Source organism: Pongo pygmaeus, chromosome 2 (genome assembly GCF_028885625.2).
Source record: "Pongo pygmaeus isolate AG05252 chromosome 2, NHGRI_mPonPyg2-v2.0_pri, whole genome shotgun sequence".
NCBI lineage: Eukaryota > Metazoa > Chordata > Mammalia > Primates > Hominidae > Pongo > Pongo pygmaeus.
The window spans coordinates 125051584-125078020 of record NC_085930.1 but is presented as its reverse complement, the minus strand read 5'-3'; the positions used below and the strand labels follow the sequence as shown (position 1 = coordinate 125078020).

General features: G+C 36.8%; 1 long non-coding RNA gene across 1 annotated transcript in view; it reads left to right on the top strand.

Moving 5' to 3' along the window:
- Positions 1–4799: 4799 nt before the first annotated feature.
- Positions 4800–26437, top strand: part of LOC134739126 (uncharacterized) — a 368209-nt gene continuing 346571 nt past the window's right edge. Inside the window, exon 1 of the long non-coding RNA XR_010125636.1 lies at positions 4800–4888. This is a non-coding gene — a long non-coding RNA (uncharacterized LOC134739126). The remainder of the gene's footprint in view (positions 4889–26437) is intronic.

Below are 26437 nucleotides of genomic sequence, written 5' to 3'. Positions count from 1 at the left end.
TGCAGCATTGTATACTTCATTGTGCTCAGTCTTTAAAATCAAGTGTGTATTTTACATGTACAGCACACTTCCATTCAGACTTGGCATATTTCACATGTTGAGTAGTCACTTATGACTAGTGGGCTTCCATATCAGTGTGGTACGTACCAGGCACTGTACTAGGTGCTAAGGATATAGTAATGTGTGCAATAAACACAGTCCCTGTTCTAATTGAGCATGTAAGCTGCTCATGAGTAGTTGTTAGCTAGGTACAAAGGGACTTGCAGAGGAGGAGAGAATGTTCGGGTCAGATAATCAACATGTGCCAAAGTCCAGAGGTGAAAGAGCATGGTGAGTTTTGGAATGGAATAAAGTCTCAGGGATAAAGAGGGAAAGTAAAGTAATTAGTGAAAGAAGAAATGACAGAAGTAACTGGAAGTCAGATAATGAAGGCCCTTAAGCCATATTTAAAAATTTAGACTTGGTCTTAAAGCCAACAGGGAGCACTGAAGGGTTTTCAGTAGGTGAGTGACTTAATCAGATTTGCATTTATGTAAGATGATTCTTCCTCTGTCCTGTAGAATGGATTGACGTAGGTCAAGATCAAAGGCATGGAGATCATTTAGGCCACTTTCACAATAAATGTGCTGAGATGATGCTGGCCCAGACTAAGGTTGAGAAGAAGTGATGGGAGAGAGTCTTAGAGAATGCACAGGACTTGATTATGGCCAATTACAATGAGTGTGTAGGGAAGGAATCACTCATGATATCCAGGCTTCTGGACGTGTCTGGAATGTGTCACCAAGACATTCATTGTGAGAAATAGTACAGAAGAAGGGGCAGGTGAATGATGCTGAGAATGGGAAGATGAAGAGGTTAAATCCAGCTTTGGACAAGGTGAATTTAAATACAGATGTACACTCAGAAGGTATAATTGAAGAAAGTTTAATAAACAGTCTTTTAACAAAGTTGTAGTCAGGGTAAAAAGAAATCTACAGTGGATCGTGAAGTGCTGTGATATCAGCAATGATAGAAAGTCACTACCACTATCTATAGGTCTAAGATCAAAGAGAAGTGATTGTTTTCAGAGTTTACTGTAGCAATAGGAAAGAGCCACCCAACAAGAGATGGGGCCTTAGGTAGAGTATTGTGGACTTGTCAAAGCATAGGAAACTAGGGGAATAAAAATCTCAACCTCTCTTCTCCCCTTCTCTGAGCACCTGACAGTGACTCTCACCAAACACACCTAGAATTCAGAAGGCTGAGAAACCAGATTGTTAAAATCCATAGAGTCAGTCTCCTGGGGCCAAGAGCAGGGAGAAGAGGGATGAGGAGTGTGTCTGGGGAGACAAATAAAAATTAAACAGCTCGAAGTACCTCCAAGCCATCCAAATAGAAAAATATCATAGGTTAGCGCCTATGTGAGTTTTGTACTCAAAGGGATAGTTTGGACTAAAAAAAGTCAATATCTTAAAGTGGAAATGCAATCCATGAAAGTGGATGGCATATCCTAGGAAGAGGGTGTAAAATTAGGACAGAGCCCAGAGGACCACTAGTATCTATGGTAGGAACACTTTCCTGAATGGAAATTATTTTTCCTCTATTGGCCTTTGGAAGAATGATTAGGAACCTGCATTGTGCTTTGGTCTGTTAATTTTTTAAAGGCCCTTTCAGTTATGACTCAAACTGCTTGCAAGTCATTGGCTTCATAAAATTAGCCAATCAGTGATTATTTTTAATGCTTTTTGCTGTACGGTTTTCAGGCTTTCCATCATTATTTCTTTAAATGCCTAATCACTTCCCCTGGGACCAGCTTGCTTCCTGCTAATGATATGTACATGCTGAATCTATATTCTCTTTCTTTCTTTCTTTCTCTTTCTTTCTTTCTTTCTTTCTCTTTCTTTCTTTCTCTTTCTTTCTTTCTTCCTTTCTTTCTTTCTTTCTTTCTTTCTTTCTTTCTTTCTTTCTTTCTTTCTTTCTTTCTTTCTTTCTTTCTTTCTTTCTTTCTTTCTTTCTTTCTTTCTTTCTTTCTTTCTTTCTTTCTTTCTTTCTTTCTTTCTTTCTCATCCCATTGTCTAGTTTCCCACCTCAAACTGGCAGGTAAACAGGAAGGTCATGGGTCTTCAGCCACTGGAACTCCCTAACAGAGAATGAAGACAGAAAACATAAATTTTGGGAAACTAAAATACTATGAGAGATGCATATTTTATTGAAGAGAGGACAAAAACAGAAGGAATGACAGATAAGGGCAACTCTAACAGCTTGTTGCCAACTGAATTTGATGCTAGAAATTCAATGGAAAGAAGTAGAGGCAAGAAATTTGTACAAGAGAAATGGCCTTTGGCAGTGATATTGAGGGAATTTGCCATGCAAATAAGTTAGCCCAAACCCTTTGTGTGTATTTTTGTGCTGGGGGGTGGTCCTAGTATTGCTGCAATATTTGAGTAAATGATACTGAAAGCACAGTCTAGTCACTTGGGGATGTAAAGATGACAATACCTAAGGGAAGAGTTCAGGGCCCAAGTTAGGGGTTTTTCAACAAGTATCTAGTGACCTACAGGAAAGTGGGCATCACAGCCTGAGCAGAAGCCTAGTGAGTTAGGCTTACTGTAATCAGTTGGTGGATATTAGAGAGTGAGGCTGTAGCCTGATGCTCACACAGGTGCCTGGACACCAGGTCACAATGGGCATTCTGGGTGTAAGTTTCCATTTCATCTTTTGAACTATTAAGGGCACAAACCAGAAGCTTCATTACGTTAGCAAGTGGAAATAATCTGTTGCCCTCATACCATCACTTCTAAAACCGTTATTGATGCTGTAATAAGCGTAAGTGGAGTGTGATGGGAGCACTAGGGATTGCTACTAACTGAGCCTGGTAGAACCTTGAAAGATGAGGAGGATTTGGTTTGGCACAGAAGGGAAATGTTACAGGTGAAGTGATGACCTATGGAACAGAATAATAGTGTGAGTAGGTATTGATGAGGAAAATTCATCTTTATAAAAAACAGAACTTTGCATCACTTATCCTAGAAGTTAAAATCTCAAAAAACCCAATAAATCTTAATGTAGCTCTTCAATTGTTTAGTAATAAAATGGCACAACATTGTTCAAACATATTATGAGCATCTCATTAGCTTTCTTGCATTTGCTAACTCACAGCTATATTATACTCTACAATAATGGGATGTTTAGGGTGTTATAGAAACTCATAGGAGGGACATGGAATCCAGCCTTGAGGAGCCAATGGCAGTTTCCCAGGAAAGTGACAAGGTAAATGCAAAAGGTGAGTAAAAGGTAGCCAGATGAAGATAAAGAAGAGGTGATAGGGAAGAGTTTTCCAATCAAAAATGAGGTAGATATTATGTATGATCTCAATTCTTCTCTGTCCAGATGAATCAGGTCTGCTGCAATGTAACTTTACAGTGTCCCCTCACCCAGACTCTAGCCATGTGACTTGCTTTGGCTAATGAAATATTAATGGCCATGATGCAAACAGAGGCATGAATAAGCAATTTTGGATTTCTGCTTGTCTTCTTCTTGCACTCTTCCGTCATCATGAGAACATGCCCGGGTGAGAATGCTGTAGGATGAGAGACATGAAGCAGAGCCTAGTTATTCCAGTCATCCAGCTGAGGGCATCCTAGACCAGCCAATCTTTAGACATGTGGCTGAGTCTAGCCTAGATCAGCAGAGCCACATAGGCACCTACCTCAGAGGTATGACTGGTAAACACTTATTGTTGCATGCCATTAAGGTTTTGTGGTTGCTTATTATGCAGCATTATTGTGGCAATAGATAACTAATACAAAAATATGAAGCCCAAGAATGAATAGAGTACTTAAATCACTGAAAGGAGTACAAGCAGTAACAATTCCCATTGGTTATCTTATATATATCTTATATATATATTGTCTGTAGATTTCTCTGAAACAGTTTAAAAACAGTTCCTATTGTGTGATCAATACCAGTCGAAGGACTGTTGAAGAATCTTGAGGCATATTCTGATGTGGGTCCTATTGACCTTATCAAGGAAATTGAAGCTGGCTTTGCAGAGTCTTACAACCAAAGAGCTCAGGGTAGTGATGGAGGAAAAGTTTAATAGATTACTTATTTAGTATCACTGAATAAAGATTTATAAACAATCAATCATATTCCCTTTTGTTATTTCTCCAAAATTAGAATACATCTTGATATTACTGGGACTATCAGATGTGCCATTTAAACATAAAAATCTATCAAGTGACTGAGGCCTATGAAAAATAAGCCAAGTAATAACTTGCTCCTATGTTAACACTTTTCTTCATAATCGAAAATGTGAAGCTAATGGTCTAGTCCAGTGGTTCTCATGCTCTGGCATGCATTAGAAATACCTAAAGGGCTTGTTAAGACAGTATTCGTGGACCCCATCCCCAGAGTTTCTTATTTAGGAGGTCTTGGGAAGTCCCAAGAATTTGCATTTCTAACAAGTTCCCAAGTGATGCTAATTATGCTTGTTGATGATTGCACTTTGAGAACCACTGGAACCACTGCCTCAGTAACTATAATGTCTAATTATGTGTCAGCTTGGCTAGGCCACGGTACCCAGTTGCTTGGCCAAACACCAGTCTAGGTGGTGTTGTGAAGGTTTTTTTTTTTTAATGTGATTAGCATTTGAATTGGTAGACTTTGAGTAAAGCAGATTAGCCTCCATAATGTGGGAGGGCCTTGACAAATCAGTTGAAGGTCTTAAGAGCAAAGGCCAAGGTTTTTAGAAAAAGGAATTTTGCTTCAAGACTGAAACATAGAATTCCTGCCTAAGTTTCCGAACTGCTGGTCTGCAGTTTGGACTTGGCATTGCAACAACTCTTAACCTGAATTTCCAGCCTGCCAGCCTACCCACAAATTCTGCACTGACCAGCCCCACAATCATGTAAGTTTCTAAAAGTCAATCTCTCCCATCTCTCTTCCCTTCTTCCTCCTCCTCTCCCTTCTACATACTCAGGTAATTAATTCAGGTATATATATATATTCAGGTAAATTCTTTCTTTTTCTCTCTATGTATATAGACTAGAGAGAGTGAGAGAGGAAAGAGAGAGAGAGAGAGAGAGATCTCCTATTGGTTCTTTTTCCCAAGAGAACTGAATACAGTGACACTGCAATGAAGTCTCCTCAAAAAAAAAAAAAAAAAAAAAGAAAAAGAAAGAAAAGAAAAGAAAAAGCCAGAACTTTGCACCTGTTGTCTCTTTATTCAGAATGCCTTCCCTCATTTTTTTCACCATTTGAAGGCCTCTTTAGCCAGAAGACCCATTTCAAATACTCCACATTCGATAAAACTTTCCTGACTCCCTCTGGACAGTTTCCTTGTTCTGTAGCCTGCATTAGGGTAGCATTATAAGCTCTTAACCACAGAGGATGATGTTCTAGAGGCCTGGGCATCATTTTAACCTTATCAGCCTCATAAAATTCTTCATAAGTCCTGGCCCATAGTTGTTATTTCGTAAGTATTTTCAATGTATAAATGAGTGAATTAATGACTTCTGTTTTTATTGAAATTCACTAATGCATTTATAGACCATAAAGAACTACCAAGTAGCCTTAAGAAATGATATAAATGCAAATATATATTTTTCACCTTACCAAGCATACCGAAAACATATGAATACAATAGCTACCAGATAAATAAGCTTTTACAGTGAGAATTGAACAGTATTCTGATTTGTGCATGGGCATCAGTCATATAAATGTATTAGGCTCTTTCATTGATTCCAATAAGCAATTATTCAGAGCCTACTTTGTGGCTGGCACTGTGTCAGGTGATGTATACATTACTTATCATTCATTATGGCACTTTTCCTCAATGTTTTTAAGACATTTTAACAAGGACTCTTAAGACAATATATCTTCACACATCTAGAAAACTGGATGTTTTTCTTATATTTTAGAAATTAAAAGAAAATTAAGGAAATGGCACTAGAATTAGAAAGAATGAGCAATTCATTAGGCAATAAGAATATTAACTAGAAATTAGGAATCTATTTCTTATTTTAATACGCACTTGAGCTTAATTGGCTAAGTTTTGAATATGGGGTGATGAGTTGTTAATACAAATCACACACCTTTTATATACTTAATAAAATCCAAGAGTTGGAATGCATTTGCGTTGCAGACAATTTATGTGGAGGAGTCAGTGAGTTGGGTAATAGAAAGGGATAATAGGAAATCAGTGGCTGAGAAACCTATAAAGTAAATTAACATGTGCCTTACTTTATTAATTTATAACAACAATGAGGAGTGCTTTGAGAGAAATGGATGGAGGGAAGAGTTCCTCCTTTTTGCAATTTGTTGGAATCATTTCCTCTGTAGAGGAAATGTTGGCCAGAGGTAAAGAATGTCTTGCTCTTGACAAAGAGGAAAAAAAGTGTAATGTAGCGGAATCTGTGCATGCTCTGTTCATATCCCATGTGCCTTAGGACTTCAGAGAACTTCTATTGACTTCCAAATGCTAGTGTTTGAATCTCTCTGCCTGAGGATGTTTATTCCCAAAGCCTCTAGGCTGGCAGTGCTCAGAAAATAACTTATTCACTGGTCCTCAGCAGCCCCCTACCAATGGCTGACAGGACTTGGTATATTAACACCCAAGGTATATCCTTCGGTGATATAACTCTTAAGCATTATTTTGCTCAGTTTTCTAGAGTTTGCAGTCAGGATTCAGCTCATTTATCCATAAGTGAAGCTGGCTCGTGGGCTGCTTTCTCTTCCCTGTTGTCACTTCCCCACTTTCTTAGTAATGCCTCTTGCATCTCTCACAGAAAATCCTTGCACTTGAATCCTTGCTTGGGGTGGGCTTCTGGGAAAACCCTAAGACCTGTACAAAGACTGTTGACTCTTTGTGGCTCTGGGGAGGGGCCTGATTTTTCAGGTTCAGTCCTGGCTTGGAAGTACTAGCTACAGAATCCCATTAGCAAACCCTGAAGGCTTCAGAGTTTGGAGGAGCTGGTGTGGGTAAGAATCTGCTTAAAGAGGAGGATCTTGGACAGATGAAGGTCTTCTAAGACAGTTGAGCTGAACTCTTCATTGCTGTTCTCTCTCCCCATCAGTTGTGTCATGCAGCCTGCTCATCAACATACACGTGTGGAAGACAGATTAGCACTACTTAGACTGAGCTTTGTTCATTTTCTATTGCCAGTCTGCATTTGAGAGAGTAAACATTTGTCTCGGTAACTCTAAAAGCGAGCATTTTTCTCCTTTTATTCCTGCATTGCCAGGCTTAATTAGCACTTCGCACAGACTTCATAATGCCTTTTGGCTATACTCTATCTCTGTTCCATTTTGAGAGAGAATTGTTCCTTTTGAAAACTGTGTATGTTTCTGTGTGGAGGGAGTTTGTACAATATGAATATTTCCCTCAGCCAGCATCTCCCACCTTAACTACTATAAATAGTCTTACTCGTCTCCTGCTTCCTCTCTTAAACCACAGGGGTCTATTCTCCAACTAGCAGCCAGAATGGGCTGTTAAAATATAAATTTGTTCTTGATCTTTTTCCGTAAAACCCTCCAAAGGCATTCTTATGCCCTACCCGTAAAATCCAAACTTTGCCCTTATGTTACAAGGTCCTTTGCTCAAATGTCACCTTCTCAGAAAGGCCTCTCTGGGCCTTGCGAGTTCATCCTTAGCATTCCCTGTCTCCCTTCTCTGCTTTGTTATTTTTTATAGCACTTATCATTGTGTTATTAACTGCATGTTTTGCTTCTTTGCTGATTATATCACTATTACTGTGCTTCCTTCATGTAGCGAAACACATTTGAGATTCATTCATGTTGTGTGTCTCCGTAATTCATTCCTTTGTATTGGCGGGTAGTATTTCACTGTGTTGACATACCTAAGTGTATCCATTTGCCAGCTGAAAGACTTCTTGATCATTTCTAGCTTATGGGGCTTATGAATAAAGTTGCCATAAATATTTGCGTCCAGGTTTTTGTGTGAATATATTTTTATTTCTCTTGGGTAAATACCTAGGAGTGAGATCACTAATTCATATGGTAAGTATATGTTCAAGTGGTTGTACCATTTTGCACTCTCACCAACAATGCATGAGGGTAGGTCTAGGTGTCCCAAATCTTTGCCCGCATTTGGTATTGTAGGTTTATGAGCATGAGGGGTTGGTGGTGGACTTCAAAAGAGTCCTTGAGATTCATTATTATATTTAATCAGAATTTCCAGGTGGGGCCCGAGTGCAGGTTTTTCTTTCTTTCTTTGGTCTAAGAGCTGTACCTTTTAAAAGTTATTATTTAGTTTATTTTTTAGAAAAGTTTTAGGTTAAGCAAAAAAATTGTGCAGAAAGTACAGGGTTTCCATTTTCCTTTTGTCCTCTGTGCGGCTTTGTGTATTATTAACATCTTAGATTGGTGTGTATATTAGTTATAATTGATGAAAGAATATTGATGTATTATTATTAACTAAGGTTCATAGTTTACATTAGGGTTCGCTCTTTGTGTTGTACAGTTCTATGGGTTTAATGCATAATGCCCTGTACCTACCATTACAATATCATACAGAATAATTTCACCACTGTAAGAATCCTGTGCTCTACCTATTCATCCTTCTCCCCTACTCACCCTGAAATCCTGGAAACAACTAATCTTTTTTGTTCAGTATAGTTTTGCTTTTACAGGATATTGTACTGTTGGCATTACAGTATGTGGTCTTTTTAGACTGCCTCTTTTCATCTAGCAACAGGCATTGAAGGTTCCTCAAGTCTTTTCTAAAAGTTTCTCGGGAAATTGTAACATGCAGCTGCGTTTGAGAAGTCCCAAATTAGAATACAAGCTCCCAGAGGATCTTTCTCTTCTTCAAGCATGTTTTGTGCATGTGTGTACCCTCAAAGCCTAGAACAGAGCCTGGCATATAATAGGCTCACAATAAATCTCAACTGAGTGAATGAGTGAATGGTAAGGTCAAACCAGGTTTACGGAAACCTGAACATTCTTCACATTTGATTAATCCTCTCAATAAGCTCTGAAATTGGTTTCAGACCAAACAATACATTACATTGATCATTCTTGACTGCAGTTTGCCACTTCCTATTTGCTGTACCCATGCTGGGTCTCTCTTTAAACTCCAACATACATTGAGCTTCCCTCCGTAATGCCTTTATTACCTTCATTTGGAAATCTTCTCCTTCACTCTGCTTTTTAAATCCTTCCAGAATTTCTATAACTAATTCATCTTTGATCACTTGCAAAAGACCTACCAAATCATTTCAGACTCTTTTCTGAACTCTTAAAATAATTGCTTCTTTTAGATTCATTGGACATTGTGATGTGCTACTTGTTTTTTCTAGATGTTTGCTCTTGTGAACTGCTTTTTGAACTTGATTGTGTTATTTTCATGTGTTTCTCCCTGGTGCCCCAACTAGAATCTAAGTACCCTAAAGGCAGAGATTACATCCTTACTCATGTTATTCAGTCTTGAGTCTCTCCTAGCACTTAGCATTGTCTCAAGCTTGATAAATATTTATTTATTTATTTATTTTTTCTAGTTCAGGAAATGATGAACTATGGGGAATGAGAATAATGTAAAGGAAATAGTGTAGGTCCAGGCAGCCAGAAATTGTAATACTAGTCATTTAGCCTCTCTAGACCTCAGTTTCCTCATTTGCATAATTATTTGTACTAAAGTCTCTAATTTCTTCTCTATTTGTACCATTCTGTGTTTTGATTACCCATAGCAACAATAGGGTAATTGGACAAATGACATAATTGGCCTAAATGGACATAGCTGCTGTTAGGATTAAACATCAATCTTTGATAACAACAAACAAACAGGAATAAAGCTGTTAATTTGAGATCAGTTCTAATTTTTATGTTTACATTGGGTTATTTTCTTTGCACCTACACTCTGTCCTTCACCTGGAATACCTGCTTTCCCTCTACACTTTCTCAGTAGGTACATTGAAGTTCCACTTCATATAGCCTTTCATGGTTTGTATCTTTTTTATTTGTTTGCTTTTCCATTGTTTTTGTATTTTCCCCCTGCTATCTAGTAGCTCCATGAGAGAGGAACAATATAGATCATCTTCATCATTATATTGGTGCCTAATATGTAATAGGCCTTCAATAAATATCTGTTAAATGAAGATATGATCTGAAAAAAAGTATTTTATTAACAAATAAGTGCTGGAAACACTGCATATTCTACTTTTCCTTCTTGGAATGTCACAGTCCTACATGCAGGAAATCTGTTTACTTTTATCACTCTAGGATTTGCCAAATTTATTTGATTACGGGCCTCCCCCCACCCCCCACCTTTTTTATTTTGCTTGGAACATCTATTTATGCAACAATCACACGTACATTATTAAAAAGTAGTTGCTCTCTGGTATCAAACTACTCCCATATGTCCAGCATTATTCTAAGTGCATTATAAATATGATAACCAGAACAGTCCTATTTTTACTCTTTTTACTTGAGATTTTTGAACGAGGAAACAGAAGCTTAGAGACTTAAACTATCTTCCTAAGCCACACAGTTCCTTGAGGAATCAGTATACAGATAGCTCAATGTGAGAACTGCTAGTCTAATGAAATTCACAGGTTCTGGAGCAAGACAGACCTACATTTGAATCTGAATGGAGTGGGTTCTGGAATGGATCACAGATTTCTAAATGTGGGTCTGGGCCTCACTATCTTTTTCCGTAGAATGATGATTATATTAATTGCAAAGAGTGACTTAGAAACTAGATGAAATGATGTATGTAAGGAAGTTAACATTGTACATGATAAATGCTTAGGAAATTCTAGTTACTATGAGCAGAGAGGCTAACACTAAATAGTATCTGATGAGCAGATGAGCATTATTTACCTTTTCTGACACTTTGGTTTTTCATCTTGGAGCCTTTCGTGGTTTGGTTTACCTTGAAACTTCTAAGAGTAGTGTATTAGTTAGGTTGGGCTAAAAACTGTAACAAACACCTTTAAAATATTATAACTCTACTTAGTAAAAGTTTATGTCTCAGAGAAGTCCAAAGTGGATTTCCTTGACTGGGAAGTTCTCTTTTAAGGTGTGACTCAAGTCCTCCACTGTGTCCTCTTCCTGTAGCACGGAGAAAAAGAGAGGAGTTTTAAAAAATTATGAATATTACATTTATTTATTGCCTAGTTGTTAAAACATTGGCCATGGATGAATACTCGAATCTCCCTGTACTTTCTAGTTATATTTAGGTCATTGAACATCCAGGAGTAAAATTTCCCGTGTCCCATAATTAGCAAAATTGTAAGCATGATTTGAAAGTAATTAGTGTTCCTATCTATACCTAGAACCTATGGCAGGTGGTCAGTTTGAAGTGGTAAATGGTGGATACAGTCCTTAAGCCTTCTTTATCATCTACATCCCTTTTTACCATTCTGTAATTTTTAAAAAACAAAATAAAATAATTTTTTATGTTAAGTACATAACTTGATAAATTTTCTCAAAATAAAAACAACTGTAAACCACGGTCTGCACTGAGAAATTGAACTCTACCAACAAGCTTGAGAGCTCCCTCAAACCTCCCTCCAAACAGTATTCCACTCCCCACAGTAATGCCTACTTGACCAATATCATCAACATTTAATCTGGAGTGTTTTCATATTTATGTTAGTAAAATCATACAATCTGTATTCTTTTGTTCCTAGCTTCTTTTCACTCTACGTATCTGTAAACTTCATCCATATTTTTGCAGATAGCAATAATTTGCTCACTTCCATGGTTATATAGTATTACATTGTGTAAATACACCACCACTTCATTTTATTATTGAAATAAATTTGAGTTTTTTCTAGTTTTCTAGTTTTGGGTCACAGAAGTGTTGCTATACATGTTTTTGTACTTTTCCTTGGTGCACATCTGTACACATTTTATATGTATTTACCTAGAAATGGAATGGCTAGGTAATGGCATATGTATATGGTCAGCTTTAGTAGACACTGGGTAAAAGTTTTCCAAAGTTGTTTTACAAGTTTATGTCTATAAAAATTCTATTTGCTCCACATCTTTACCAACACTTGGCATTGCTGTTTTTTTTTTAATTAACTATTCTGGTTGGCTGTGTTGTGATATATCATATTGTTGTTTAATTCATATTTTTATGATAACTTATGGAATTCAGCATTATTTTCTGTTTATTGGCTATTTGGACATCATCTTTCTCAAAGGGTATGTTTAAGTGGTGTTGTTTACCTATTTTTCTATTAGATTGACTATCTTATTGACTTGTGGGAATCTTCTGGTTATAGGACCTTTGTCAACCATATGTATTACAAATATCTTCTGGGAATGCATGGCTTGCCTTTTGCATTTTAAAGTTGTCTTTGAGGAGTGGAAGTTCTTAGTTTTAATGTACTTTAACCTATAAAACTCTTTCTTTATGATTAGTGCTTTTTGTATCCTTTTAAATAAATATTTACCTATGCCAATGTCGTGAAAATATTATCCTGTGTTATCATCTAGAGGCGAAATAGGAGGAGTTCCCTTATACCCTTCACAGGGCATGCGACAGAGGTGTGGCTCGCTTCTTTGGTGCCCTGCTGCTCAAACCTCTAGCGGAAGCGTGCAGATGGGCAGGTTGTGGGGAACGTTTTTGGGCTCCGACTCCACAGCAGCATCAGGGTTGAGTGTTTACAGCTCCCGAATGCCCAGTGGGTGTGTGTTACAGTGCGCTATTTCAGCTTAGCTGTCCACAGGTGACTTGTTTTAATTAGCTCAAATAGACCCTTTGCCTTTTCGCAAGGACAGAGGGCTTTCTGTATCCCAGGTTCTTGCCCTAGTGTACCAGAAAAATCAGATCCCATGTGGGCTTGGAGGATGGGTGCAAGGTTTTATTGAGTGGTGGCAGTAGCTCTCAGTGAGGTGGATAGGGAGCCAGAAGGGGGATGGTGTGGGAAGGTGGTCTTCCCCTGGAGTCGGGCCACCCAGCAACTGGACTCTGCTCCGAACACCCCCGACCGAATTCTTCATCGTCTCACCTCAATGGCCTGTTGGTGTGTGTTAATGCGCTCTTCTGCTCCTCTTGATGTCCAGCTGCTTGTGTCCATGCCCTCTATGGTCTTGGGTTTTTATGGGCACAGGATGGGGGATGGTGGGCTAGAGTGGTCTTGGAAAATGCAACATTTGGGTGTGAAAACAGAAGTTCCTGTTGTCACTGAGGTCCGTGAACACAGGCCCGAGGGTGGAACCCTTGCCAGGGACCCTGCCCTTCTCTACCCAGCACTTCCCTGCCCCTCTCGCATATCATTTCCCTGCTCTTAAGAGGTACATCTAACTGCCATTAGAATATGGATGACAACTGGTCTTAGCTACTTCTGGCTCACAGGGGGCATTTTTTTTGGGGGGCGGTGGGGAGAATGGCAGTCATATTCCTTCCAGAGGGGGTTCCTGGCAAAGGGGAGCCATTATCCGAGGCTCTGGTTGCCTGGACCATTTGGAGTTTGATGGCCTCTAAGTGTGAGAAAACAACAACAACAAAAAAAAAACAAACAAGTTTTATAAAGTTAAGTATACATGGGTTAAACATGTGCATTATACAAGGAAAGAATTCAGAGCCAAATATTACAGAGATAAGAAGTGAAATATACTAACAACAACATTGTACTCAGAGCTGTTTCATCCTGGTGAAAGAAATTAAACCTTTTATGGGAGCGATTAAACTTAAGAAGACAGATAACTGTTCTTGCCATATCTGTAGCAGTTAACAGGTGCACTCTGGGAATTCTGGGGTTTGTGGGCTTTCCTAGCAGCCATTAAAGCCTCTGTCTCTTTCCTGTATTTCCTGTCTCTCTATTATAAAAGACCATGGTGGCCACTTCCAGGAGGTCTTTTAATGTACTATCTGGTCCCAGGGCCCATTTCTGCAGCTTCCTTCTGATATCAGGGGCTACCTGAGTAATTAATTTATCCTTCAGAATTAGTTGTCCCTCGACTGAATCAGGGGATAGCAAGGTGTGCTTTATCAAGGCATCTCTTTAGCTTTTCCAGGAAGGCAGTGGGATTTTCATCGAAGTCCTGGTTGATCACGGACAACTTAGCTTGGTTCTAGTTCTAAATGAGTCTTCCGTTATGCACACCTGAAAGTGTCTCCTCTTCCAATCTCCCATTTCATCATTGGGATTCCATTAAGGTCATTCACAGGTACCATTTCTCTTCCAGTTGGATAATTTTCACCCTCTTCTTCCCTGATGCTGTATGTGACACAAAGCTCATCCCCAAATCTCTCTGCTGCTTGCAGAGTGGCCTGCTTTTCAGTGTCTATCAGGGTCTGATTCAAAACTAACATATAACATCTCTCCAGGAGTGCCCAAATATTTGGGTGAAATTCTGGAAAGCCTCTATATATCTGTCAGGGTCACCTGAAAACTTGCCAAGATCCCCCTTAATTTGCTTTAAGTTCTGTAGAGAGAAGGGGACCTGGACCTTACTGGGGACAAATTCACCAGGCATCTGTCAGAGGGGCAAGTGTGAGACTGGGGCTTGTCTAGGGTGAGGATTTCTAGGAGGGGGCAAGTGAGAGGCTGAAGCTGGATAGGAAGATCAGGGTGGACCCAGAGGAGCAGGGCTGGAGGGAACTGGGTCCTCTTCTGGGAGTGCCTCTGGGACTCGTATCTTTCATTCCCTGGGCTTGCTCCTTGCAGCCTTCCCTGAGATGGCAAACAGGAGGGCTATCCTACACTGTCGACAAAGGTCTGGATTGCCTTGCAAGGTATAGAAAGCCTGCACGTGTGGGGCCTCAGACCATCTGTCTTCATTTACAGAAAAGTTCCAACCGCTGGATGGTATGAAAATGAATGGTTCCTTCCTGAGGCCAAGTCAGTCCTTGCTGTAAATTACAATTGGTACTCAAACCCCTCCAACCCCATAGCCGTGTCTAGGGTTGAGTGTTACACCTCCCAAAGCCCCTGTAGGGTGCTCTTTCAGTTTTGCCATCTACAGGCCATTTGTTTTAATCAGCTTAATTAGAACCTCTCCTTTATCGCAAGGACAGAGGGCTTTCTGTATCCCAGGTTCTTGCCCTAGTGTACTGGAAAAATCGCATCACATGTGGGCTTGTAGGATGGGTGCAAGGTTTTATTGAGTGGTGGCAGTGGCTCTCAGCGAGGTGGATAAGGAGCCAGAAGGGGGATGGAGTAGGAAGGTGGTCTTCCCTTGGAGTCAGGCCGCTCAGCGGCTGGATTCTCCTCCAACCACCCCCAATCAAATTCTGTGCCATCCCAACTTGATGGCCTGCCGGTGATTGCTGGAGTCTGTTGGTGTGCTCTTCTGCTCCTCTTGATGTCCAGTCCCTTGTGTGTGTGCCTGCTACAGTCCGGGGCTTTTATGAGCACAGGATGGGGGGCGTGGCAGGCCAGAGTGGTCCTTGAAAATACAACATTTGGGCACAAAAACAGAAGTGACTGTTCCCACTTAGGTCTGTGGGCACAGGCCCGAGGGTGGAGCCCTCAGCAGGACCCCATCCTTCTCTACCCAGTACTTCCGTGGCCCTCTTCCATATTAGAAACTATAGTTTTTCAAAATTTTATATTAGCTATGTGATCCATCCAAAATTAATTTCTGTGTATGATGTGGGATAGGGATTGAGGTTCATTTTTTATTTTCACGTGGATATCTGATGACACAGCACCAATTAATAAAAAGTGCATCTATTCACAATGTGCTACAGTTGTAAGTTCGCCAATAATCAAATGACCATATATATGTGGATTTGTTTCTGGAACTTGTATTTATTTCAAAGGTCTGTTTCTCTCCCCTTGATTCAATAAGCCTTGATATCTAGAAACGTTTGTGTTCTCATTTTCTTCTGCTTCAAGGTCATCTTTTATTCTTGAATCTTATGATTTTCAAGTAAATTTTAAAATAAACTTACACATTTCTGTGGCAGAAATCCTACAAGAATTTTCTTTGTGATTTCCTTGAATCTACAGGTCAATTTAGAAAGATTTAATAAGCTTACAATGTTAAGTATTCTAACTCAGAATACGATATAACCCTCTTTAGAATTTCTTTAGTTGCATTCATTATTAAAAACTTTTAATATAACATAACATACATATACAAATATGCATAAACATAACCCAACTGCAATTTTGCTAACAATTTTTTACTCTCAATATTAACAGTTTTCTCCAGCTGTATTTCACATCTTTTCTCAGACTTAGTAATAAGTATTTTTTGTTACCACTGTAAATAAAGTATATTTTATTTTTTAATGATTTATTGCTTATATGCAGAAATAGAATTGATTTGTTTGTTAACATTGTATACAATAAGTTTGCTGAATTCACTTGTTAATTTTAATGATATATCTGTAAATTGAAAAGAAATTATGAATTCGATCCTGTTGTATAATTTTATTTTTATTTTTTAATCTTGATAACTTTCATTTTCTTTTCGTTTTTTATTTCTTTGACTAGGACTTTCAATATGATGTTGAAGAAAAATGCCGATAGCTGATATCTATCCTTGTCTCAGTCCTATTCTCAGGGGATTAGAGTTTCAGTAATTCAGCATTAAGTATGATATTTGTAGTATAATAATAATAACTATTATTATCTAGAAAACCTTTATATATTAAGGGAGTTTTTATTTCTATCTAGCTGTTTTCAAAAAAATCATGAATGAATATTAAAAGTTATTAAATACTTTTCCCATAACTATTGAGTGCATTATGTAGGTTTTTTTCCTTTGGAATTGTTAATGTAATAAATTATACCAAATATTAATATGAACTAAATATTAACACAAACTACATTCCTTGGATAAACCCAACTTAGTCATAATGTATTGTCCTTTTTAGACATTGCTAAATTGGATAAGGAATATTTTGTGGATGACTTTTTAAAATCATGCTCATGAGAGATTGGCCTGTGATTTATCTTCCTTTTAATTCCTAATCAGGTTCATAAAATACATTGAAAAGATATATTTTCTATTATATAAAATTTTGATTAATTTTGATATTGTTCTTAGTTAAATTGTTGGAACAATTCACTATAGAAATTATCTGGGCCAGTAATGTTCTTTGCCAGAATATTTTTAGATACTGATTGAATTACTTTAATAAATACAAGACTCTTTTCAGATATTCTATTTCCTCTAAAGTTGGAGAAAGTTTCTTGTTAGTTTGGTAAGTTTTATTTTTCACAAATATAATTTTTGCCCACATTTTCTACATTTCAGCTTAGTGATGTAAATTTTTTCAGAGTATCACCTGTTTTCTCTAAATATCTGTAAGATCTATAATGATACCATTTACCTCTTTTTTTCTTTATTAGTCTATATAAAGAATCTACTTTTAGTTTTGTTGCTTTTTTAATATTGCAGGTTTGTTTTTATTAATTTAGGGTTTAAAGTATGTTTTCAAATTTTTCTTGTTTTTTTCCTTGTCATAACATATATGCACTAAAGTACACTAATTTTAAGTGTGTAATCTGATGAATTTCTACATATTTATGCACCCACAAAATCACCACCCAGGTCAAGTTAATACACAGAAGATTTCTTCTTGTCCATTTCTAGTCATTTTCAACCCTCTCATGTTTTTCTTTATTATTACTTCTATCAACCAATTAATTGTTGATCATAAAAGGTGCCTGTTCTAGAATTCCATGTAAACTGAATCATACAGATTCTTTTGTGTGTGACTTCCTCCACTCAATATATTGTGAGATTCATCCATTGTAGTGAATATAGCAATAATTTAAAAAAATTTCCCTGAGGTATTCCATTTTATGGCTATAGGCATACATCAGAGATATTGCAGGATCAGTTCCAAAATACCACAGTAAATCAAATACTGCAATAAAGTGAGCCAAATGAATTCTTTCGTTCTCAGTACATGTAAAAGTTATACATACACTATACTGTAGTTAATTAAGAATGCAATAGCATTATGTCTAAAAAGTGTACTTATCTTAATTTAAAATAATTTTTATTTATTTATTTTTTATTTCCATAGGTTAATGGGAACAGGTGGTGTTTGATTATAGGAATAAGTTCTTTAGTGGTGACTTTTGAGATTTTGGTGCACCCATCACCCAAGCAGTATACACTCTACCCAGTTTGTAGTCTTTTATCCCTCACCCTCTTCCCACCCTCTCTTTCTGAGTTCCCAAAGTCCATTGTGTCATTCTTATATCTTTATATTTCATAGCTTAGCTCCCACTCAGGAGTGAGAACAATGTTTGGTTTTCCATTCCTGAGTTATTTCACATTGCTAAGAAATGCCAACAATCATCTGAGCCTTCAGCAAGTCATAATGTTTTTGCTGGAGGAGGGTCTTGCCTTGACGTGGAGGTCTACTGACTTATCAGAGTGGTCGTTACTAAAGGTTGTGGTGGTGGTGGCAATTTCTTAAAATAAGAAAACAATGAAGTGTGCAATATTGAGTGACTCTTCCTTTCACAAAAGGTTCCTCTATAACATGCAATGCTGTGTGATAGAATTTTACCCACAGTAGAACTTCTTTCAAAATTGGAGTCAATCCTCTCCAACATTGTCACTGCTTTATCAACTAAGTTTATGTAACATTCTAAATCACTTGTTATAATTTAAACAATGTCCATTGCATAATTTATAAGAAGTTAATTCCATCTCAAAAAATCACCTCCTTTGCTTACCTATAGGAAGCAATTCCTCACCCATTCAAGTTTGATCATAAAATTGCAGCAAATAGTCACATCTTCAGGTTCTACTTCTAGTTCTCTTGCGATTTCCATCTCATCTGTAGTTATTTCCCCCATTGAAATCTTGAACCCTCTGTAAGGGTTCAAGGGTTCAAGATTACAAAGTCATCTGTAAGGGTTAGGATGAACTTCTTCCACATTCCTGTTAATGTTGATGTTTTGATTTCCTCCCATGAGTCACACATATTCTTAATGGCATCTAGAATGGTGAAGTCTTTTTAGAAGGTTTTCAATTTACTTTTCCCAGATCCATCAAGGGAATCACTGTCTGTGTCAGCTGTAGCCTTATAAAGTGTATTTCTTAAATAATAAGACTTGAAAATTGAAATTACTCTTTGATCTATGGGCTGCAGACTGGACGCTGTGTTAGCCAGAATGAAAACAACATTAATCTCCTTGTACATAGTCATCGGAATTCTTGGGTGACTAGGTACACTGTCAATAAGCAGTGCTATTTTGAAAGGATCTTTTTTTTCTGCAAAGTATGTCTCAACAGTGGACTGTTAAAATATTCAGTAAATCATATTGTAAACAGAGGTACTGTTTTCCAGGCTTTGTTGTTCCATTTATAGACCATAGACAGTGTGGATTTAGCATACTTCTGAAGAGCTCTAGAGTTTTCATAATGGTAAATGAACATCGGCTTTAACTTAAAGTTACCATCTACATTGGACCCTTACAAAAGGGTCAGCCTGTCCTTTGAAGCTTTGAAGTCAGCTGTTAACTTCTCTCTAGCTATGAAAGTCTTAGATGACGTCTTCTTCCATTAGAAGGCTGTAATGTTTACATAAAAAAAATCTGTTGTTTAGTGTAACTACCTTCATCATTATCTTAGCTAGATCTTCTGGATAATTTGCTGCAGCTTCTATATCAGCTTTTGCTACTTCACCTTGTACTTTTATGTTATGGAGATGATTTCCTTCCCTAAACCTTGTGAGACCAACCTCTGCTCATTTTAAACTTTTCTTCTGCAGCTTCTTCACCTCTCTTAGGCTTCATAGAATTGGAGAGATTTAGTACCTTGCTCCAGATTAGGCTTTGGCTTAAGGGAATGTTGTAGCTATCTTGATCGTCTATCCAGACCACGAAAACTTTCTCCACATCAGCAATAAGGCTGTTTCACTTTCTTATCATTCACATGTTTACTGGAGTAGCCACTTTTAATTTTCTTCAAGATTTTTTCCTTTGCATTCACAACTTGCCTGTTTGGCACAACAGACCTAGCTTTCAGCCGATCTTTGTTTTCAACATGCCTGCCTCTCTAAGCTTAATTATTTCTAGCTTCTGATTTAAAGTGAGAGACATGCAACTTTTGCTTTCACTTGAACACTTAGAGGCTATTGTAGGGTTATTAAATGGCCAAATTTCAATATTGTTGTGTCTCAGGGATAGGCTGAAGAGAAGGAGAGAGAGGGGGAATGGCTGGTTTGTAGAGTAGTTAAACACACACGCATACACACACACGCACACACACATTTGTTAAGTTTGTGTCATATTATGGGCATGGTTTGTGGGGTCCCAAAACAATTACAATAGAAAAAGCAAAGATCACTAATCACAGATCACCATAACAGATGAAATAATCATAAAAAGTTTGAAATATTACAAGAATTGCCAAAATATGACACAGATTTGAAGTAAGAACATGTTGAAAAAGGCACCAAAAGACTTGCTTGATGCAGGATTGCCACAAATCTTCAATTTGTAAAAAAAAAAAAAAAAAAAAAAAAGTCCGAAAAGTGCAATAAAACAAAGTGCAATAAAGCACAATGTATACCTATATACCATGACTCACTCACTGATCTATTCTTTTGCTTATGAGCATTTCTTTCTAGTGTGATGCTGTTATGAATCAAGGTGTCATGAACATTCTTGTACATGTCTTACAGAGGACATATGTACTCATTTCTCTGAGGTCTATACCTTAAAATAAGATTACTGGGACATAATTTAGGATTATTTGTAGCTTTATTTGATAATTGTTAAGCAGTTTTTGAAAGTGATCGAGACAATTTATGCTTCTAGCAATGTTTCAGAGTTATAATTGCTTTGCAATCTTGCCTATATTTGGTTTTAAAAGTATTTTTATTTTTAGCATTCAGGTGGTTTGAAGTTGTATCAAGATACAAAATGATGATTTTAAATTAACCAATGAGTAATGATATTAAGTATACATTTTCGTGCTTATTGGCCATATAGATATTCTGTTTTATAAAGAGCATGTTCATGTGTTTTACTGTTTCTAATTGGGTTGTCATTTTATTATTAACTTTAGTAAAAGCAATTCTTTTTATTTTCCAGATGTAAATTTTCAGCAGATGACTGTGTTGTAAATATTTTCTCCCAATTTTTAGCTTGTCTTTTTAATTCTCTTAATAGTATCGTTTGATGGACATATATTTTTAATTTTAATTGTATCTAATTTGTCTTCTTTTTTCCCCTTCTATGATTAGTGTTTTATATGTCCAGGTTAGAAAGTATTTGCCAACTGACAACATTATGAAGGTTTTTTTCCATGCATTTTTTGGTAGGATCTTCCTTATTTCACTTTTCCGTTCAGATATATAATCCATCCTGAATAAATTTATGGTACGAATTAGGTGTACAGGTTTATTTTCTTCCCAAGTTAATGTCCAGTTGCTTTAGTACAATTTATTGACAAGACTATCATTTCTCCACTTGATTCCTGTAACACCTTTGTTGGAAATCATATCTGTGTAATTTATTTCTCAACTTCCTTCTGTCTTGACTTCCTATTCTGGATAGATCTGTATGTCTATCCTTGCACTTGTACCACATTATCTTATTAAATGTGGCATTGTAGTTCTTATAATAAATCTTATAATTTGGTAATTTAAGTTCTCAAACTTTGCTTTGGTCTTCAAAATTATTGTGATTTTCTGGGTTTATCTGCCTTTTAATTTTATTTTAGTGAAATTTTTGCAGATATACTCAGTTTTTGTTTATTGTGATATGTATTATTTCACTGTAATTTTTGAGGTATATTTTCACTGGTATAGAATTCTAAGTTGACATTTTTTTCAGCACATTAAAGTTGTGACTTCATTGTTTTCTTGCTCTCATCATTTTAGTTGGGAAGTCAGCTGCCAGTCTTATTGCTACTCATTTGACAGTGATGCATCTTTTATTCTCTGGTTACTTTTAAGATTTTGTTTTGCTTTAGTTCAGTTTTACCATGATGTGCCTATGTGTGGTTTTCATTGTATTAATCTACCTTGAGCTAATTGAGCTTCTTTTACCTGTGGTTGACATCTTTCATTTGTCTTGGAAAGTTTTGGGTCATTATTTCTTCAAAAATTGCTTTTACCTCACTCTTACTCCCTCCACTACTAGGAGTCCAGTTACATGTGTTATATATTTCCACTCTGTTCTACATGTCTTTTATATGCTTTCTGTGCATCTCATTCTTAATCCTCTATCTTAGTCTGGATATTATTTACTGACCTAACTTTAAGATTACTAATCCTTTCTTTAATGTGCCTATTCTGTTGTAAAATTATCATATTTTAAATTTCAGTAATTACATTTTTTTAAAAAAAAATCTAAAATTCCCTTAATTTTTCATAGAATAAAATTAACTGGTAAAATTTGTCTGTCTTTATTTTCTTCAGCATATTAATCAATTATTTTAAAGTCTGTGTCTGATAGCTCTGGATTACCTTTAGGTCTGTTTCTGTTCAGTGCTTTCTCTCTTCTGTCCCTTGATATGCCTGGAAATTCTAAACTGAATGCCAGACATTGTGTTTAATAAGTGTTAGAGACTATGAATGATGTTATGTCTCTTCAGAGAGGGTTTTGTTTAGCATCTGGATAAAGGATTAGGGTTGATTTGAAGTTATGTTTTAGTCCTTGTAAGATCTAGTTCACTTCTGCTTCATTCTAACTATGGTGTATAATCTTGTGGAGATTATGCACCTATGTGGGCCCTGAACTCCTGATTATATGCCCCCAATGTGATGTAAGGTCAATAGGTCTGCTAAACTCAGTTTTTTAGCAGCTGATTTTTTCTCTGTTTCTCCATATTTGATCTATTTGTCACACACATTAATAGGTGGTTAGTTGGATAAAAGTGGTACAGAAGCCAAAATTATCTCAGTGATTTTTTTGTCAGTAGCATCATGACCCTTCAAGTTCCATCTGCCTTGCTAACTCTTCAGTATCTTGAAATATCTCTGATGCTTTCAAACAGATGTTTTTATTTTGTGTTTCATTTTGGCATTTTATCTAATTTTTCTAGTTGTTCTTAGTAGCAGCATTGGTCTGACAAAAGCTGGTGCATTAGAGCCAGAAGTGGAGGATTTAGGGGGTCAGATCTAGAAACAGTGTATATCACATTCTTCTAAGACATGAAATACAGTCACCTGTTGTGTCCAGAAGGAAAATAAAATATTTTAGTGAAAATATAGCATTTTATTTTCCTGTTATAAGCAATCAGTTGTGAGTTTACTATATACTTTGTAGGTTTCAATCAGATCTTTATGAATTTTTAGCCAAATTTTAAGCTAGCACTTAAAACATAGTAAAAGGTTAATAAAACAAACTCTGTATATGTATTTTAAGTCTAAATATTTATTTATTTTTTTTGGTTCTGGGCACTATGCTAGGCACATTTACACCTGTTCTATTCTCGAATCCTCACATAAATCCTACAAAAGTGTTACTATTTTCTACATTTTTCCAAATGTAAGAAATATTTTTCAACCTCTGAGACTAAAGCTATTGTTTAATTTTGTTTTCTGATGCAGACTTAAGGCTGATTAATTTATTCTGTAACTTTTTAATTATCATATATTGTTATAACATATAGATGCAAGAAGATATAGTAATTGAAGCCAAGAGCTCTGGAACTAGGCTGCTAAGTTTTAATTCAATCTTCACTCCTTCCTGATGGTCCAGCAAGCAGACAATCTACTTCATTTCTCTGTGCTTCAGTTTCCTCTTTTGTAAAATAGATATAATATTGTTGTACTAAATGCATTAATCTTTGAAGAGAGCCTAGAAAAGTGTCTAGTACATAATGATCACTCAATAATTATTAACTATTAACATTATGTAGAAGAAGAAGAGTCCAAAGCTATTCTATAGCAGATTTACAAAATGTTTTATAGTTTTATAACAGCTGCACTAGAATGTAAGTTCCATGAGTTTAGGGAGTTAATCCCTCAGTACGAAGTATAGTACTTGGTACCAACTAAGAGTATAAGATATTGAATTTCAAATTATGAAAGAAGACTTTGGTTCCCTTTTTTCACCTGTCTTTGTCAGTTACAGCTAATAATGTCTGTCATATATTTTGCCCTCTTTCATTTGCCTACTTTTTTTTTTTTTTTGCAAAGAAAGTTTTTTCTTAAGATAAAAGTTCTAAATTTTTCTGAATATATAGGTTACCATCTTATCTTTCTTGACCTGGAGATCACTGCAGAACACGTTTAAAATGTTGGCAGGACTATATATAACTTGGATGAATAAGTAGTCGATATTTTTTTCTAGCTTGATAAAACATTTATGCATTTACTGTCACAAACAACTTGTGCTGTGACTTGTGTTTGACGATTTATGTACTTGATATCATGTACCTTTGATGGTCCTTTTCTGTTTCTGATAGATTTTTTATTTTTTTAAGAAGGAAGAAAGGCATACATTTCTGTATTTGTATTCATTTTGTTTTTCTTTGGTAGTATCTCACTTTTTATTCCAAAAAAATGTTATCTGTCAATCAATGCTTACCAAGCATTTATTGCATCTCTATGTGCACTTTCCTGCCTCAAGTTCTGTCTGACAATTGGAGAAAGGCTGTGTAAGGAAAAAGAATCTTAAATTGTTAGAACTTAACATATTCAAAATCACTTTGAAAATAATTGAGGTATTATTTTCTTGTTCTTATCTGTGGTATTAGTTTCCCAGGACTGCTATAAGAAGTTCCCACAAACGGGGTGGTTTCTAGTAACAGAAATTTATTCTTTCTCAGTTTTGGAGGCCAGAAATCCAAAACCAAGGTATCAGTGAGATTTGTTCCTTTTGGAGGTTCTGAGGGAGAATCCATTCCATGCCTGCCTCCTAGCTTCTGGTGGCTGCCAACAACCCTTGTTGTGCTTTGACTCATGGATATATCACCCTAATCACTGCCTCCGAATTCGCATCACCGTCTCCTGTGTTTCTCCTCTACTATTTGCATCCTTTCTTATAAGGACACTTGTCATTGGATTTAGAGTCCACTCAGGTAAGCCAGGACGATCTCATCTCAAGATCTTTAATTTAATCACATCTGCAAAGACCCTTTTGCCAAATAAGGTCACATTCACAGATTTCAGCTGGACATAGGTGTCTTGGAGGACCGCTATTCGACTTACTACATTTGATGCCTACTTTGTTACTTTTCCTTGAATATTATCCTTTTTCAGATTTACAGAATTTCTGCCTTATATCTCTTGTTCTTCCCAAAGCCTAGTTGAGTGCTCTATCCAGGAATGCCATCTTAATAATGATGTATTAAAGAAATGGATGGCAAAAATGAAAGTACAGACGATTAAAACAAGCTCATGGCATGTAATAACGTAGTTTGAGTCTAGTGACAAGACTGACAAATAAAAAAATCACAGCATGATATGAGAGTGGTAAGTGCTATGATATGTCTAAGTGCATATAGCTAAGTGCATATGAAAAGTCACTCTAGACTAGGGGGAGTCAGAAAGGCTTTCTGGGGAAAGAGATGTAGGAAATAAACATTGAAGGTTTGAGTAGGAAGTTCCTTGGTGACGTCAATGAAAAAGAGCATCCTAGGCACAGAAAAGAACACGTGCAGAGATTTCCAGTGTGCGGTCTCCTGGTACCAATAGAAAGTATTTGGTGTTGCTGGAAGATGTAGTGCATAGGATGGAGGTGTGACTGGGGGTTGTTGTTTGCAGGGTAAATTGCAAGAGATAATGCTGGAGTTGCATGAGGGCTATATCATGAAGGACCTTGTATACTCTATTGTCTTAGTCTGTTCGTAGACTAAGACACATCATAGACTGTCTGTCATAGACTGAGAGGCTTATAATAGTAGCATATCATAGACTGATAGAAATATCATAGACTGAGTAGCTTACAAACAACATAAATTTATTTCTCCCAGTTCTAGAAGCTAGGAAGTAAAATGTCATGGTGCCAGCACATTCGGTGTCTGGTGAGAGCCCATTTCCTGGTTCGTAGAAAGCACTTTCCCATTGTGTCCATGCATGGTCAAAGAGGTGAAGGCACTCTTTGGTGTCTCATTTTAAAAAGGCATGTCTTATTCATTTCAGGCTGCAAAACAAAATATCAGAAACTTGGTGGTTTATAAACAGTAGTAATTTCTTATAGTTCAAGAGCCTGAGAACTTTAAGGTCAAACCACAGGCAAATTAGGTGTCTGGTAATAATTACAGGTCCTCTTCCTCATAGATGATGCCTTCTAGCTGTGTCCTCACATGGCAATAGGGGCTGGCTAACTCTCTGGAGCCCCTTTTATGAGGACACTAATTCCGTTGATGAAGGATCCAACTTCTTGGCCTAATCACCTCCTAGAGGCTCCACCTTCTAAAATTATTACCTTGGGGGTTAGAATTTCAACATATAGATTTGGGGAGAACACAAATGTTTAGCCCATTGCATCTACCAAGGAGTTTGTATTTATTCATAAAAAAATAATGAGAATCATTGAAGTGGTGTTTAAGATATCACCAGATTAAAGTTTTACAAAAATCTCACTGGCAGTAGTTTAAGAACGGG